The 15157-nt window shown below is 46.5% G+C and overlaps 9 non-coding genes across 9 annotated transcripts; all 9 read left to right on the top strand.

The window, feature by feature from the left end:
* Positions 1-969: 969 nt before the first annotated feature.
* On the top strand, positions 970-1160 carry LOC142280911 (U2 spliceosomal RNA). The gene has a single exon (XR_012743088.1). It is a non-coding gene; the product is annotated as a U2 spliceosomal RNA (small nuclear RNA).
* A 1390-nt stretch (positions 1161-2550) lies between these two features.
* Positions 2551-2741, top strand: LOC142280910 (U2 spliceosomal RNA). The gene has a single exon (XR_012743087.1). It is a non-coding gene; the product is annotated as a U2 spliceosomal RNA (small nuclear RNA).
* A 1390-nt stretch (positions 2742-4131) lies between these two features.
* LOC142280909 (U2 spliceosomal RNA) lies at positions 4132-4322 on the top strand. Its single transcript, XR_012743086.1, has one exon. It is a non-coding gene; the product is annotated as a U2 spliceosomal RNA (small nuclear RNA).
* Positions 4323-5712: 1390 nt separating this feature from the next.
* On the top strand, positions 5713-5903 carry LOC142280908 (U2 spliceosomal RNA). The gene has a single exon (XR_012743085.1). It is a non-coding gene; the product is annotated as a U2 spliceosomal RNA (small nuclear RNA).
* Positions 5904-7290: 1387 nt separating this feature from the next.
* Positions 7291-7481, top strand: LOC142280926 (U2 spliceosomal RNA). The gene has a single exon (XR_012743102.1). It is a non-coding gene; the product is annotated as a U2 spliceosomal RNA (small nuclear RNA).
* A 1387-nt stretch (positions 7482-8868) lies between these two features.
* Positions 8869-9059, top strand: LOC142280925 (U2 spliceosomal RNA). Its single transcript, XR_012743101.1, has one exon. It is a non-coding gene; the product is annotated as a U2 spliceosomal RNA (small nuclear RNA).
* Positions 9060-10446: 1387 nt separating this feature from the next.
* Positions 10447-10637, top strand: LOC142280924 (U2 spliceosomal RNA). Its single transcript, XR_012743100.1, has one exon. It is a non-coding gene; the product is annotated as a U2 spliceosomal RNA (small nuclear RNA).
* Positions 10638-12024: 1387 nt separating this feature from the next.
* On the top strand, positions 12025-12215 carry LOC142280918 (U2 spliceosomal RNA). Its single transcript, XR_012743095.1, has one exon. It is a non-coding gene; the product is annotated as a U2 spliceosomal RNA (small nuclear RNA).
* A 1388-nt stretch (positions 12216-13603) lies between these two features.
* LOC142280907 (U2 spliceosomal RNA) lies at positions 13604-13794 on the top strand. Its single transcript, XR_012743084.1, has one exon. It is a non-coding gene; the product is annotated as a U2 spliceosomal RNA (small nuclear RNA).
* Positions 13795-15157: the final 1363 nt, after the last annotated feature.

Genomic DNA, 15157 nt, shown 5'->3' with positions numbered 1-15157 from the left:
TTGAGTAATGATGATCTCTTTAGTAGTCTGTTGGCGCCCTCTCCTGGAGGAATAGTTTGCTTGCTCTTGGACATTCTAAAAGAGAGGTCATGATAGACATTGAGCTTCTGAGCTCAATTGGGGACAGTCATGGGTGATGAATGTTTGCAACCTACTGCGAAGCCTCATACCGCAATATAAGGAACGTCAAATACTAAGAAAGGGCGGCCTATGAAAGAATTACTACTTTCAATAAGTACACTTAAACGGCTAATTGGGAATAGAAAAACTGTAAAAAGCCCTCTGAGAAAGCCCCCCTCTAACCTTTGATAGTAAGCTTTTCTGTAGTCTGCCTGTTGATGTATTTTCCGTTTGAACTGTGCACAACATGAAGAGACGGAACACTGGCGGCTTGTCACAATGCCCCCCGATGACATCACAATAGCGCTGCTGCCTAGAAAACAAGCTGCGCAGAAGAAGTTGTTCTTTGGGTGGGAGGGTGGGCTAGTGGAAGGAGGGGGCAATCTCTTTTTTTCCCGGGTGGTAGGGGGATGACAGGAGAAGGGAAGCGGGTGGTGAGAAAGGTACAGAGGGCAGGGTTTGGGGGCTGGGAAGGAAAGGGAAAAGATTAGGGTTTGGGGATGATGAAAGGGCTTTCTACGGGTAAGGATGGCAAAGGGTGGCAGTGACGGAAAGTCAGGCAACCTGTCCTGTCCGTCTTTTTGTATCGTGAATTGGAAAGACTGCAAGGGGGAGGGGAGTTGCTTGCGCCCTAAAGGAGGAGTTATTCAGATTCATTGCAGTGGGGGGCGGCGGCTGCAAAACGCACCATTCTTCTTGTTTTGGCTCTGCAAAGCAGCCTTTTCAAGGGTTGGCTTGGGTGACAAAATGTCTTGTGCAGGCGTGGGTTTGTCTCCCTCTCGCTCTCTCTCCCTAAGATGTGTCCGGCATAGGCCAGGGTGCCACTCGAGGCCCAAACCAATTCTGGTTATCGCTTCTCGGCCTTTTGGCTAAGATCAAGTGTAGTATCTGTTCTTATCAGTTTAATATCTGATACGTCCCCTATCTGGGGACCATATATTAAATGGATTTTTAGAACAGGGAGATGGAAAAAGAGCTTGCTCTGTCCACTCCACGCATTGACCTGGTATTGCAGTACCTCCAGGAACGGTGCACCCCTTCTTAACCCAGTTTCCAAAAGCAGAACTCAATTCACCTGATTCATATTAGCCCGATTTAATGAATTGGAAGAAAGCATACGTCTTCATATGCACCTCAATTTGGCCCATTCACTTTTCACACTTCCTCCTTTTGTTTTTTATCTTTCACACTTTTGACTTTCTTTATTCATCCAAATAGCAAACTCATCACCACTCAACCTGACCAACTCGGCTATGTCCCCGTGCTGCAGTTCTCTGTCTTATCTAGATCATTTGCAATTGAATGGAATAGATCCCTTTTGGACAAAGTGGATTCACCTGCTGCTGCAGTGACCACAGGTGTGATAACATCTAGAATTGGCATCTGGTGCGATCTCTCCGCTTCCACTCCAAAGAAAGTTACCTGTTTATTCCTATCATGCATTGGTTTTTGGGGTTTTCTTTGAGTAATGATGATCTCTTTAGTAGTCTGTTGGCGCCCTCTCCTGGAGGAATAGTTTGCTTGCTCTTGGACATTCTAAAAGAGAGGTCATGATAGACATTGAGCTTCTGAGCTCAATTGGGGACAGTCATGGGTGATGAATGTTTGCAACCTACTGCGAAGCCTCATACCGCAATATAAGGAACGTCAAATACTAAGAAAGGGCGGCCTATGAAAGAATTACTACTTTCAATAAGTACACTTAAACGGCTAATTGGGAATAGAAAAACTGTAAAAAGCCCTCTGAGAAAGCCCCCCTCTAACCTTTGATAGTAAGCTTTTCTGTAGTCTGCCTGTTGATGTATTTTCCGTTTGAACTGTGCACAACATGAAGAGACGGAACACTGGCGGCTTGTCACAATGCCCCCCGATGACATCACAATAGCGCTGCTGCCTAGAAAACAAGCTGCGCAGAAGAAGTTGTTCTTTGGGTGGGAGGGTGGGCTAGTGGAAGGAGGGGGCAATCTCTTTTTTTCCCGGGTGGTAGGGGGATGACAGGAGAAGGGAAGCGGGTGGTGAGAAAGGTACAGAGGGCAGGGTTTGGGGGCTGGGAAGGAAAGGGAAAAGATTAGGGTTTGGGGATGATGAAAGGGCTTTCTACGGGTAAGGATGGCAAAGGGTGGCAGTGACGGAAAGTCAGGCAACCTGTCCTGTCCGTCTTTTTGTATCGTGAATTGGAAAGACTGCAAGGGGGAGGGGAGTTGCTTGCGCCCTAAAGGAGGAGTTATTCAGATTCATTGCAGTGGGGGGCGGCGGCTGCAAAACGCACCATTCTTCTTGTTTTGGCTCTGCAAAGCAGCCTTTTCAAGGGTTGGCTTGGGTGACAAAATGTCTTGTGTAGGCGTGGGTTTGTCTCCCTCTCGCTCTCTCTCCCTAAGATGTGTCCGGCATAGGCCAGGGTGCCACTCGAGGCCCAAACCAATTCTGGTTATCGCTTCTCGGCCTTTTGGCTAAGATCAAGTGTAGTATCTGTTCTTATCAGTTTAATATCTGATACGTCCCCTATCTGGGGACCATATATTAAATGGATTTTTAGAACAGGGAGATGGAAAAAGAGCTTGCTCTGTCCACTCCACGCATTGACCTGGTATTGCAGTACCTCCAGGAACGGTGCACCCCTTCTTAACCCAGTTTCCAAAAGCAGAACTCAATTCACCTGATTCATATTAGCCCGATTTAATGAATTGGAAGAAAGCATACGTCTTCATATGCACCTCAATTTGGCCCATTCACTTTTCACACTTCCTCCTTTTGTTTTTTATCTTTCACACTTTTGACTTTCTTTATTCATCCAAATAGCAAACTCATCACCACTCAACCTGACCAACTCGGCTATGTCCCCGTGCTGCAGTTCTCTGTCTTATCTAGATCATTTGCAATTGAATGGAATAGATCCCTTTTGGACAAAGTGGATTCACCTGCTGCTGCAGTGACCACAGGTGTGATAACATCTAGAATTGGCATCTGGTGCGATCTCTCCGCTTCCACTCCAAAGAAAGTTACCTGTTTATTCCTATCATGCATTGGTTTTTGGGGTTTTCTTTGAGTAATGATGATCTCTTTAGTAGTCTGTTGGCGCCCTCTCCTGGAGGAATAGTTTGCTTGCTCTTGGACATTCTAAAAGAGAGGTCATGATAGACATTGAGCTTCTGAGCTCAATTGGGGACAGTCATGGGTGATGAATGTTTGCAACCTACTGCGAAGCCTCATACCGCAATATAAGGAACGTCAAATACTAAGAAAGGGCGGCCTATGAAAGAATTACTACTTTCAATAAGTACACTTAAACGGCTAATTGGGAATAGAAAAACTGTAAAAAGCCCTCTGAGAAAGCCCCCCTCTAACCTTTGATAGTAAGCTTTTCTGTAGTCTGCCTGTTGATGTATTTTCCGTTTGAACTGTGCACAACATGAAGAGACGGAACACTGGCGGCTTGTCACAATGCCCCCCGATGACATCACAATAGCGCTGCTGCCTAGAAAACAAGCTGCGCAGAAGAAGTTGTTCTTTGGGTGGGAGGGTGGGCTAGTGGAAGGAGGGGGCAATCTCTTTTTTTCCCGGGTGGTAGGGGGATGACAGGAGAAGGGAAGCGGGTGGTGAGAAAGGTACAGAGGGCAGGGTTTGGGGGCTGGGAAGGAAAGGGAAAAGATTAGGGTTTGGGGATGATGAAAGGGCTTTCTACGGGTAAGGATGGCAAAGGGTGGCAGTGACGGAAAGTCAGGCAACCTGTCCTGTCCGTCTTTTTGTATCGTGAATTGGAAAGACTGCAAGGGGGAGGGGAGTTGCTTGCGCCCTAAAGGAGGAGTTATTCAGATTCATTGCAGTGGGGGGCGGCGGCTGCAAAACGCACCATTCTTCTTGTTTTGGCTCTGCAAAGCAGCCTTTTCAAGGGTTGGCTTGGGTGACAAAATGTCTTGTGTAGGCGTGGGTTTGTCTCCCTCTCGCTCTCTCTCCCTAAGATGTGTCCGGCATAGGCCAGGGTGCCACTCGAGGCCCAAACCAATTCTGGTTATCGCTTCTCGGCCTTTTGGCTAAGATCAAGTGTAGTATCTGTTCTTATCAGTTTAATATCTGATACGTCCCCTATCTGGGGACCATATATTAAATGGATTTTTAGAACAGGGAGATGGAAAAAGAGCTTGCTCTGTCCACTCCACGCATTGACCTGGTATTGCAGTACCTCCAGGAACGGTGCACCCCTTCTTAACCCAGTTTCCAAAAGCAGAACTCAATTCACCTGATTCATATTAGCCCGATTTAATGAATTGGAAGAAAGCATACGTCTTCATATGCACCTCAATTTGGCCCATTCACTTTTCACACTTCCTCCTTTTGTTTTTTATCTTTCACACTTTTGACTTTCTTTATTCATCCAAATAGCAAACTCATCACCACTCAACCTGACCAACTCGGCTATGTCCCCGTGCTGCAGTTCTCTGTCTTATCTAGATCATTTGCAATTGAATGGAATAGATCCCTTTTGGACAAAGTGGATTCACCTGCTGCTGCAGTGACCACAGGTGTGATAACATCTAGAATTGGCATCTGGTGCGATCTCTCCGCTTCCACTCCAAAGAAAGTTACCTGTTTATTCCTATCATGCATTGGTTTTTGGGGTTTTCTTTGAGTAATGATGATCTCTTTAGTAGTCTGTTGGCGCCCTCTCCTGGAGGAATAGTTTGCTTGCTCTTGGACATTCTAAAAGAGAGGTCATGATAGACATTGAGCTTCTGAGCTCAATTGGGGACAGTCATGGGTGATGAATGTTTGCAACCTACTGCGAAGCCTCATACCGCAATATAAGGAACGTCAAATACTAAGAAAGGGCGGCCTATGAAAGAATTACTACTTTCAATAAGTACACTTAAACGGCTAATTGGGAATAGAAAAACTGTAAAAAGCCCTCTGAGAAAGCCCCCCTCTAACCTTTGATAGTAAGCTTTTCTGTAGTCTGCCTGTTGATGTATTTTCCGTTTGAACTGTGCACAACATGAAGAGACGGAACACTGGCGGCTTGTCACAATGCCCCCCGATGACATCACAATAGCGCTGCTGCCTAGAAAACAAGCTGCGCAGAAGAAGTTGTTCTTTGGGTGGGAGGGTGGGCTAGTGGAAGGAGGGGGCAATCTCTTTTTTTCCCGGGTGGTAGGGGGATGACAGGAGAAGGGAAGCGGGTGGTGAGAAAGGTACAGAGGGCAGGGTTTGGGGGCTGGGAAGGAAAGGGAAAAGATTAGGGTTTGGGGATGATGAAAGGGCTTTCTACGGGTAAGGATGGCAAAGGGTGGCAGTGACGGAAAGTCAGGCAACCTGTCCTGTCCGTCTTTTTGTATCGTGAATTGGAAAGACTGCAAGGGGGAGGGGAGTTGCTTGCGCCCTAAAGGAGGAGTTATTCAGATTCATTGCAGTGGGGGGCGGCGGCTGCAAAACGCACCATTCTTCTTGTTTTGGCTCTGCAAAGCAGCCTTTTCAAGGGTTGGCTTGGGTGACAAAATGTCTTGTGTAGGCGTGGGTTTGTCTCCCTCTCGCTCTCTCTCCCTAAGATGTGTCCGGCATAGGCCAGGGTGCCACTCGAGGCCCAAACCAATTCTGGTTATCGCTTCTCGGCCTTTTGGCTAAGATCAAGTGTAGTATCTGTTCTTATCAGTTTAATATCTGATACGTCCCCTATCTGGGGACCATATATTAAATGGATTTTTAGAACAGGGAGATGGAAAAAGAGCTTGCTCTGTCCACTCCACGCATTGACCTGGTATTGCAGTACCTCCAGGAACGGTGCACCCCTTCTTAACCCAGTTTCCAAAAGCAGAACTCAATTCACCTGATTCATATTAGCCCGATTTAATGAATTGGAAGAAAGCATACGTCTTCATATGCACCTCAATTTGGCCCATTCACTTTTCACACTTCCTCCTTTTGTTTTTTATCTTTCACACTTTTGACTTTCTTTATTCATCCAAATAGCAAACTCATCACCACTCAACCTGACCAACTCGGCTATGTCCCCGTGCTGCAGTTCTCTGTCTTATCTAGATCATTTGCAATTGAATGGAATAGATCCCTTTTGGACAAAGTGGATTCACCTGCTGCTGCAGTGACCACAGGTGTGATAACATCTAGAATTGGCATCTGGTGCGATCTCTCCGCTTCCACTCCAAAGAAAGTTACCTGTTTATTCCTATCATGCATTGGTTTTTGGGGTTTTCTTTGAGTAATGATGATCTCTTTAGTAGTCTGTTGGCGCCCTCTCCTGGAGGAATAGTTTGCTTGCTCTTGGACATTCTAAAAGAGAGGTCATGATAGACATTGAGCTTCTGAGCTCAATTGGGGACAGTCATGGGTGATGAATGTTTGCAACCTACTGCGAAGCCTCATACCGCAATATAAGGAACGTCAAATACTAAGAAAGGGCGGCCTATGAAAGAATTACTACTTTCAATAAGTACACTTAAACGGCTAATTGGGAATAGAAAAACTGTAAAAAGCCCTCTGAGAAAGCCCCCCTCTAACCTTTGATAGTAAGCTTTTCTGTAGTCTGCCTGTTGATGTATTTTCCGTTTGAACTGTGCACAACATGAAGAGACGGAACACTGGCGGCTTGTCACAATGCCCCCCGATGACATCACAATAGCGCTGCTGCCTAGAAAACAAGCTGCGCAGAAGAAGTTGTTCTTTGGGTGGGAGGGTGGGCTAGTGGAAGGAGGGGGCAATCTCTTTTTTTCCCGGGTGGTAGGGGGATGACAGGAGAAGGGAAGCGGGTGGTGAGAAAGGTACAGAGGGCAGGGTTTGGGGGCTGGGAAGGAAAGGGAAAAGATTAGGGTTTGGGGATGATGAAAGGGCTTTCTACGGGTAAGGATGGCAAAGGGTGGCAGTGACGGAAAGTCAGGCAACCTGTCCTGTCCGTCTTTTTGTATCGTGAATTGGAAAGACTGCAAGGGGGAGGGGAGTTGCTTGCGCCCTAAAGGAGGAGTTATTCAGATTCATTGCAGTGGGCGGCGGCTGCAAAACGCACCATTCTTCTTGTTTTGGCTCTGCAAAGCAGCCTTTTCAAGGGTTGGCTTGGGTGACAAAATGTCTTGTGTAGGCGTGGGTTTGTCTCCCTCTCGCTCTCTCTCCCTAAGATGTGTCCGGCATAGGCCAGGGTGCCACTCGAGGCCCAAACCAATTCTGGTTATCGCTTCTCGGCCTTTTGGCTAAGATCAAGTGTAGTATCTGTTCTTATCAGTTTAATATCTGATACGTCCCCTATCTGGGGACCATATATTAAATGGATTTTTAGAACAGGGAGATGGAAAAAGAGCTTGCTCTGTCCACTCCACGCATTGACCTGGTATTGCAGTACCTCCAGGAACGGTGCACCCCTTCTTAACCCAGTTTCCAAAAGCAGAACTCAATTCACCTGATTCATATTAGCCCGATTTAATGAATTGGAAGAAAGCATACGTCTTCATATGCACCTCAATTTGGCCCATTCACTTTTCACACTTCCTCCTTTTGTTTTTTATCTTTCACACTTTTGACTTTCTTTATTCATCCAAATAGCAAACTCATCACCACTCAACCTGACCAACTCGGCTATGTCCCCGTGCTGCAGTTCTCTGTCTTATCTAGATCATTTGCAATTGAATGGAATAGATCCCTTTTGGACAAAGTGGATTCACCTGCTGCTGCAGTGACCACAGGTGTGATAACATCTAGAATTGGCATCTGGTGCGATCTCTCCGCTTCCACTCCAAAGAAAGTTACCTGTTTATTCCTATCATGCATTGGTTTTTGGGGTTTTCTTTGAGTAATGATGATCTCTTTAGTAGTCTGTTGGCGCCCTCTCCTGGAGGAATAGTTTGCTTGCTCTTGGACATTCTAAAAGAGAGGTCATGATAGACATTGAGCTTCTGAGCTCAATTGGGGACAGTCATGGGTGATGAATGTTTGCAACCTACTGCGAAGCCTCATACCGCAATATAAGGAACGTCAAATACTAAGAAAGGGCGGCCTATGAAAGAATTACTACTTTCAATAAGTACACTTAAACGGCTAATTGGGAATAGAAAAACTGTAAAAAGCCCTCTGAGAAAGCCCCCCTCTAACCTTTGATAGTAAGCTTTTCTGTAGTCTGCCTGTTGATGTATTTTCCGTTTGAACTGTGCACAACATGAAGAGACGGAACACTGGCGGCTTGTCACAATGCCCCCCGATGACATCACAATAGCGCTGCTGCCTAGAAAACAAGCTGCGCAGAAGAAGTTGTTCTTTGGGTGGGAGGGTGGGCTAGTGGAAGGAGGGGGCAATCTCTTTTTTTCCCGGGTGGTAGGGGGATGACAGGAGAAGGGAAGCGGGTGGTGAGAAAGGTACAGAGGGCAGGGTTTGGGGGCTGGGAAGGAAAGGGAAAAGATTAGGGTTTGGGGATGATGAAAGGGCTTTCTACGGGTAAGGATGGCAAAGGGTGGCAGTGACGGAAAGTCAGGCAACCTGTCCTGTCCGTCTTTTTGTATCGTGAATTGGAAAGACTGCAAGGGGGAGGGGAGTTGCTTGCGCCCTAAAGGAGGAGTTATTCAGATTCATTGCAGTGGGCGGCGGCTGCAAAACGCACCATTCTTCTTGTTTTGGCTCTGCAAAGCAGCCTTTTCAAGGGTTGGCTTGGGTGACAAAATGTCTTGTGTAGGCGTGGGTTTGTCTCCCTCTCGCTCTCTCTCCCTAAGATGTGTCCGGCATAGGCCAGGGTGCCACTCGAGGCCCAAACCAATTCTGGTTATCGCTTCTCGGCCTTTTGGCTAAGATCAAGTGTAGTATCTGTTCTTATCAGTTTAATATCTGATACGTCCCCTATCTGGGGACCATATATTAAATGGATTTTTAGAACAGGGAGATGGAAAAAGAGCTTGCTCTGTCCACTCCACGCATTGACCTGGTATTGCAGTACCTCCAGGAACGGTGCACCCCTTCTTAACCCAGTTTCCAAAAGCAGAACTCAATTCACCTGATTCATATTAGCCCGATTTAATGAATTGGAAGAAAGCATACGTCTTCATATGCACCTCAATTTGGCCCATTCACTTTTCACACTTCCTCCTTTTGTTTTTTATCTTTCACACTTTTGACTTTCTTTATTCATCCAAATAGCAAACTCATCACCACTCAACCTGACCAACTCGGCTATGTCCCCGTGCTGCAGTTCTCTGTCTTATCTAGATCATTTGCAATTGAATGGAATAGATCCCTTTTGGACAAAGTGGATTCACCTGCTGCTGCAGTGACCACAGGTGTGATAACATCTAGAATTGGCATCTGGTGCGATCTCTCCGCTTCCACTCCAAAGAAAGTTACCTGTTTATTCCTATCATGCATTGGTTTTTGGGGTTTTCTTTGAGTAATGATGATCTCTTTAGTAGTCTGTTGGCGCCCTCTCCTGGAGGAATAGTTTGCTTGCTCTTGGACATTCTAAAAGAGAGGTCATGATAGACATTGAGCTTCTGAGCTCAATTGGGGACAGTCATGGGTGATGAATGTTTGCAACCTACTGCGAAGCCTCATACCGCAATATAAGGAACGTCAAATACTAAGAAAGGGCGGCCTATGAAAGAATTACTACTTTCAATAAGTACACTTAAACGGCTAATTGGGAATAGAAAAACTGTAAAAAGCCCTCTGAGAAAGCCCCCCTCTAACCTTTGATAGTAAGCTTTTCTGTAGTCTGCCTGTTGATGTATTTTCCGTTTGAACTGTGCACAACATGAAGAGACGGAACACTGGCGGCTTGTCACAATGCCCCCCGATGACATCACAATAGCGCTGCTGCCTAGAAAACAAGCTGCGCAGAAGAAGTTGTTCTTTGGGTGGGAGGGTGGGCTAGTGGAAGGAGGGGGCAATCTCTTTTTTTCCCGGGTGGTAGGGGGATGACAGGAGAAGGGAAGCGGGTGGTGAGAAAGGTACAGAGGGCAGGGTTTGGGGGCTGGGAAGGAAAGGGAAAAGATTAGGGTTTGGGGATGATGAAAGGGCTTTCTACGGGTAAGGATGGCAAAGGGTGGCAGTGACGGAAAGTCAGGCAACCTGTCCTGTCCGTCTTTTTGTATCGTGAATTGGAAAGACTGCAAGGGGGAGGGGAGTTGCTTGCGCCCTAAAGGAGGAGTTATTCAGATTCATTGCAGTGGGCGGCGGCTGCAAAACGCACCATTCTTCTTGTTTTGGCTCTGCAAAGCAGCCTTTTCAAGGGTTGGCTTGGGTGACAAAATGTCTTGTGTAGGCGTGGGTTTGTCTCCCTCTCGCTCTCTCTCCCTAAGATGTGTCCGGCATAGGCCAGGGTGCCACTCGAGGCCCAAACCAATTCTGGTTATCGCTTCTCGGCCTTTTGGCTAAGATCAAGTGTAGTATCTGTTCTTATCAGTTTAATATCTGATACGTCCCCTATCTGGGGACCATATATTAAATGGATTTTTAGAACAGGGAGATGGAAAAAGAGCTTGCTCTGTCCACTCCACGCATTGACCTGGTATTGCAGTACCTCCAGGAACGGTGCACCCCTTCTTAACCCAGTTTCCAAAAGCAGAACTCAATTCACCTGATTCATATTAGCCCGATTTAATGAATTGGAAGAAAGCATACGTCTTCATATGCACCTCAATTTGGCCCATTCACTTTTCACACTTCCTCCTTTTGTTTTTTATCTTTCACACTTTTGACTTTCTTTATTCATCCAAATAGCAAACTCATCACCACTCAACCTGACCAACTCGGCTATGTCCCCGTGCTGCAGTTCTCTGTCTTATCTAGATCATTTGCAATTGAATGGAATAGATCCCTTTTGGACAAAGTGGATTCACCTGCTGCTGCAGTGACCACAGGTGTGATAACATCTAGAATTGGCATCTGGTGCGATCTCTCCGCTTCCACTCCAAAGAAAGTTACCTGTTTATTCCTATCATGCATTGGTTTTTGGGGTTTTCTTTGAGTAATGATGATCTCTTTAGTAGTCTGTTGGCGCCCTCTCCTGGAGGAATAGTTTGCTTGCTCTTGGACATTCTAAAAGAGAGGTCATGATAGACATTGAGCTTCTGAGCTCAATTGGGGACAGTCATGGGTGATGAATGTTTGCAACCTACTGCGAAGCCTCATACCGCAATATAAGGAACGTCAAATACTAAGAAAGGGCGGCCTATGAAAGAATTACTACTTTCAATAAGTACACTTAAACGGCTAATTGGGAATAGAAAAACTGTAAAAAGCCCTCTGAGAAAGCCCCCCTCTAACCTTTGATAGTAAGCTTTTCTGTAGTCTGCCTGTTGATGTATTTTCCGTTTGAACTGTGCACAACATGAAGAGACGGAACACTGGCGGCTTGTCACAATGCCCCCCGATGACATCACAATAGCGCTGCTGCCTAGAAAACAAGCTGCGCAGAAGAAGTTGTTCTTTGGGTGGGAGGGTGGGCTAGTGGAAGGAGGGGGCAATCTCTTTTTTTCCCGGGTGGTAGGGGGATGACAGGAGAAGGGAAGCGGGTGGTGAGAAAGGTACAGAGGGCAGGGTTTGGGGGCTGGGAAGGAAAGGGAAAAGATTAGGGTTTGGGGATGATGAAAGGGCTTTCTACGGGTAAGGATGGCAAAGGGTGGCAGTGACGGAAAGTCAGGCAACCTGTCCTGTCCGTCTTTTTGTATCGTGAATTGGAAAGACTGCAAGGGGGAGGGGAGTTGCTTGCGCCCTAAAGGAGGAGTTATTCAGATTCATTGCAGTGGGCGGCGGCTGCAAAACGCACCATTCTTCTTGTTTTGGCTCTGCAAAGCAGCCTTTTCAAGGGTTGGCTTGGGTGACAAAATGTCTTGTGTAGGCGTGGGTTTGTCTCCCTCTCGCTCTCTCTCCCTAAGATGTGTCCGGCATAGGCCAGGGTGCCACTCGAGGCCCAAACCAATTCTGGTTATCGCTTCTCGGCCTTTTGGCTAAGATCAAGTGTAGTATCTGTTCTTATCAGTTTAATATCTGATACGTCCCCTATCTGGGGACCATATATTAAATGGATTTTTAGAACAGGGAGATGGAAAAAGAGCTTGCTCTGTCCACTCCACGCATTGACCTGGTATTGCAGTACCTCCAGGAACGGTGCACCCCTTCTTAACCCAGTTTCCAAAAGCAGAACTCAATTCACCTGATTCATATTAGCCCGATTTAATGAATTGGAAGAAAGCATACGTCTTCATATGCACCTCAATTTGGCCCATTCACTTTTCACACTTCCTCCTTTTGTTTTTTATCTTTCACACTTTTGACTTTCTTTATTCATCCAAATAGCAAACTCATCACCACTCAACCTGACCAACTCGGCTATGTCCCCGTGCTGCAGTTCTCTGTCTTATCTAGATCATTTGCAATTGAATGGAATAGATCCCTTTTGGACAAAGTGGATTCACCTGCTGCTGCAGTGACCACAGGTGTGATAACATCTAGAATTGGCATCTGGTGCGATCTCTCCGCTTCCACTCCAAAGAAAGTTACCTGTTTATTCCTATCATGCATTGGTTTTTGGGGTTTTCTTTGAGTAATGATGATCTCTTTAGTAGTCTGTTGGCGCCCTCTCCTGGAGGAATAGTTTGCTTGCTCTTGGACATTCTAAAAGAGAGGTCATGATAGACATTGAGCTTCTGAGCTCAATTGGGGACAGTCATGGGTGATGAATGTTTGCAACCTACTGCGAAGCCTCATACCGCAATATAAGGAACGTCAAATACTAAGAAAGGGCGGCCTATGAAAGAATTACTACTTTCAATAAGTACACGTTAAACGGCTAATTGGGAATAGAAAAACTGTAAAAAGCCCTCTGAGAAAGCCCCCCTCTAACCTTTGATAGTAAGCTTTTCTGTAGTCTGCCTGTTGATGTATTTTCCGTTTGAACTGTGCACAACATGAAGAGACGGAACACTGGCGGCTTGTCACAATGCCCCCCGATGACATCACAATAGCGCTGCTGCCTAGAAAACAAGCTGCGCAGAAGAAGTTGTTCTTTGGGTGGGAGGGTGGGCTAGTGGAAGGAGGGGGCAATCTCTTTTTTTCCCGGGTGGTAGGGGGATGACAGGAGAAGGGAAGCGGGTGGTGAGAAAGGTACAGAGGGCAGGGTTTGGGGGCTGGGAAGGAAAGGGAAAAGATTAGGGTTTGGGGATGATGAAAGGGCTTTCTACGGGTAAGGATGGCAAAGGGTGGCAGTGACGGAAAGTCAGGCAACCTGTCCTGTCCGTCTTTTTGTATCGTGAATTGGAAAGACTGCAAGGGGGAGGGGAGTTGCTTGCGCCCTAAAGGAGGAGTTATTCAGATTCATTGCAGTGGGCGGCGGCTGCAAAACGCACCATTCTTCTTGTTTTGGCTCTGCAAAGCAGCCTTTTCAAGGGTTGGCTTGGGTGACAAAATGTCTTGTGTAGGCGTGGGTTTGTCTCCCTCTCGCTCTCTCTCCCTAAGATGTGTCCGGCATAGGCCAGGGTGCCACTCGAGGCCCAAACCAATTCTGGTTATCGCTTCTCGGCCTTTTGGCTAAGATCAAGTGTAGTATCTGTTCTTATCAGTTTAATATCTGATACGTCCCCTATCTGGGGACCATATATTAAATGGATTTTTAGAACAGGGAGATGGAAAAAGAGCTTGCTCTGTCCACTCCACGCATTGACCTGGTATTGCAGTACCTCCAGGAACGGTGCACCCCTTCTTAACCCAGTTTCCAAAAGCAGAACTCAATTCACCTGATTCATATTAGCCCGATTTAATGAATTGGAAGAAAGCATACGTCTTCATATGCACCTCAATTTGGCCCATTCACTTTTCACACTTCCTCCTTTTGTTTTTTATCTTTCACACTTTTGACTTTCTTTATTCATCCAAATAGCAAACTCATCACCACTCAACCTGACCAACTCGGCTATGTCCCCGTGCTGCAGTTCTCTGTCTTATCTAGATCATTTGCAATTGAATGGAATAGATCCCTTTTGGACAAAGTGGATTCACCTGCTGCTGCAGTGACCACAGGTGTGATAACATCTAGAATTGGCATCTGGTGCGATCTCTCCGCTTCCACTCCAAAGAAAGTTACCTGTTTATTCCTATCATGCATTGGTTTTTGGGGTTTTCTTTGAGTAATGATGATCTCTTTAGTAGTCTGTTGGCGCCCTCTCCTGGAGGAATAGTTTGCTTGCTCTTGGACATTCTAAAAGAGAGGTCATGATAGACATTGAGCTTCTGAGCTCAATTGGGGACAGTCATGGGTGATGAATGTTTGCAACCTACTGCGAAGCCTCATACCGCAATATAAGGAACGTCAAATACTAAGAAAGGGCGGCCTATGAAAGAATTACTACTTTCAATAAGTACACTTAAACGGCTAATTGGGAATAGAAAAACTGTAAAAAGCCCTCTGAGAAAGCCCCCCTCTAACCTTTGATAGTAAGCTTTTCTGTAGTCTGCCTGTTGATGTATTTTCCGTTTGAACTGTGCACAACATGAAGAGACGGAACACTGGCGGCTTGTCACAATGCCCCCCGATGACATCACAATAGCGCTGCTGCCTAGAAAACAAGCTGCGCAGAAGAAGTTGTTCTTTGGGTGGGAGGGTGGGCTAGTGGAAGGAGGGGGCAATCTCTTTTTTTCCCGGGTGGTAGGGGGATGACAGGAGAAGGGAAGCGGGTGGTGAGAAAGGTACAGAGGGCAGGGTTTGGGGGCTGGGAAGGAAAGGGAAAAGATTAGGGTTTGGGGATGATGAAAGGGCTTTCTACGGGTAAGGATGGCAAAGGGTGGCAGTGACGGAAAGTCAGGCAACCTGTCCTGTCCGTCTTTTTGTATCGTGAATTGGAAAGACTGCAAGGGGGAGGGGAGTTGCTTGCGCCCTAAAGGAGGAGTTATTCAGATTCATTGCAGTGGGCGGCGGCTGCAAAACGCACCATTCTTCTTGTTTTGGCTCTGCAAAGCAGCCTTTTCAAGGGTTGGCTTGGGTGACAAAATGTCTTGTGTAGGCGTGGGTTTGTCTCCCTCTCGCTCTCTCTCCCTAAGATGTGTCCGGCATAGGCCAGGGTGCCAC

Source organism: Anomaloglossus baeobatrachus, unplaced genomic scaffold (assembly GCF_048569485.1).
Source record: "Anomaloglossus baeobatrachus isolate aAnoBae1 unplaced genomic scaffold, aAnoBae1.hap1 Scaffold_4638, whole genome shotgun sequence".
Classification (NCBI taxonomy): domain Eukaryota; kingdom Metazoa; phylum Chordata; class Amphibia; order Anura; family Aromobatidae; genus Anomaloglossus; species Anomaloglossus baeobatrachus.
This window is presented reverse-complemented; position numbering and strand designations above follow the sequence as displayed.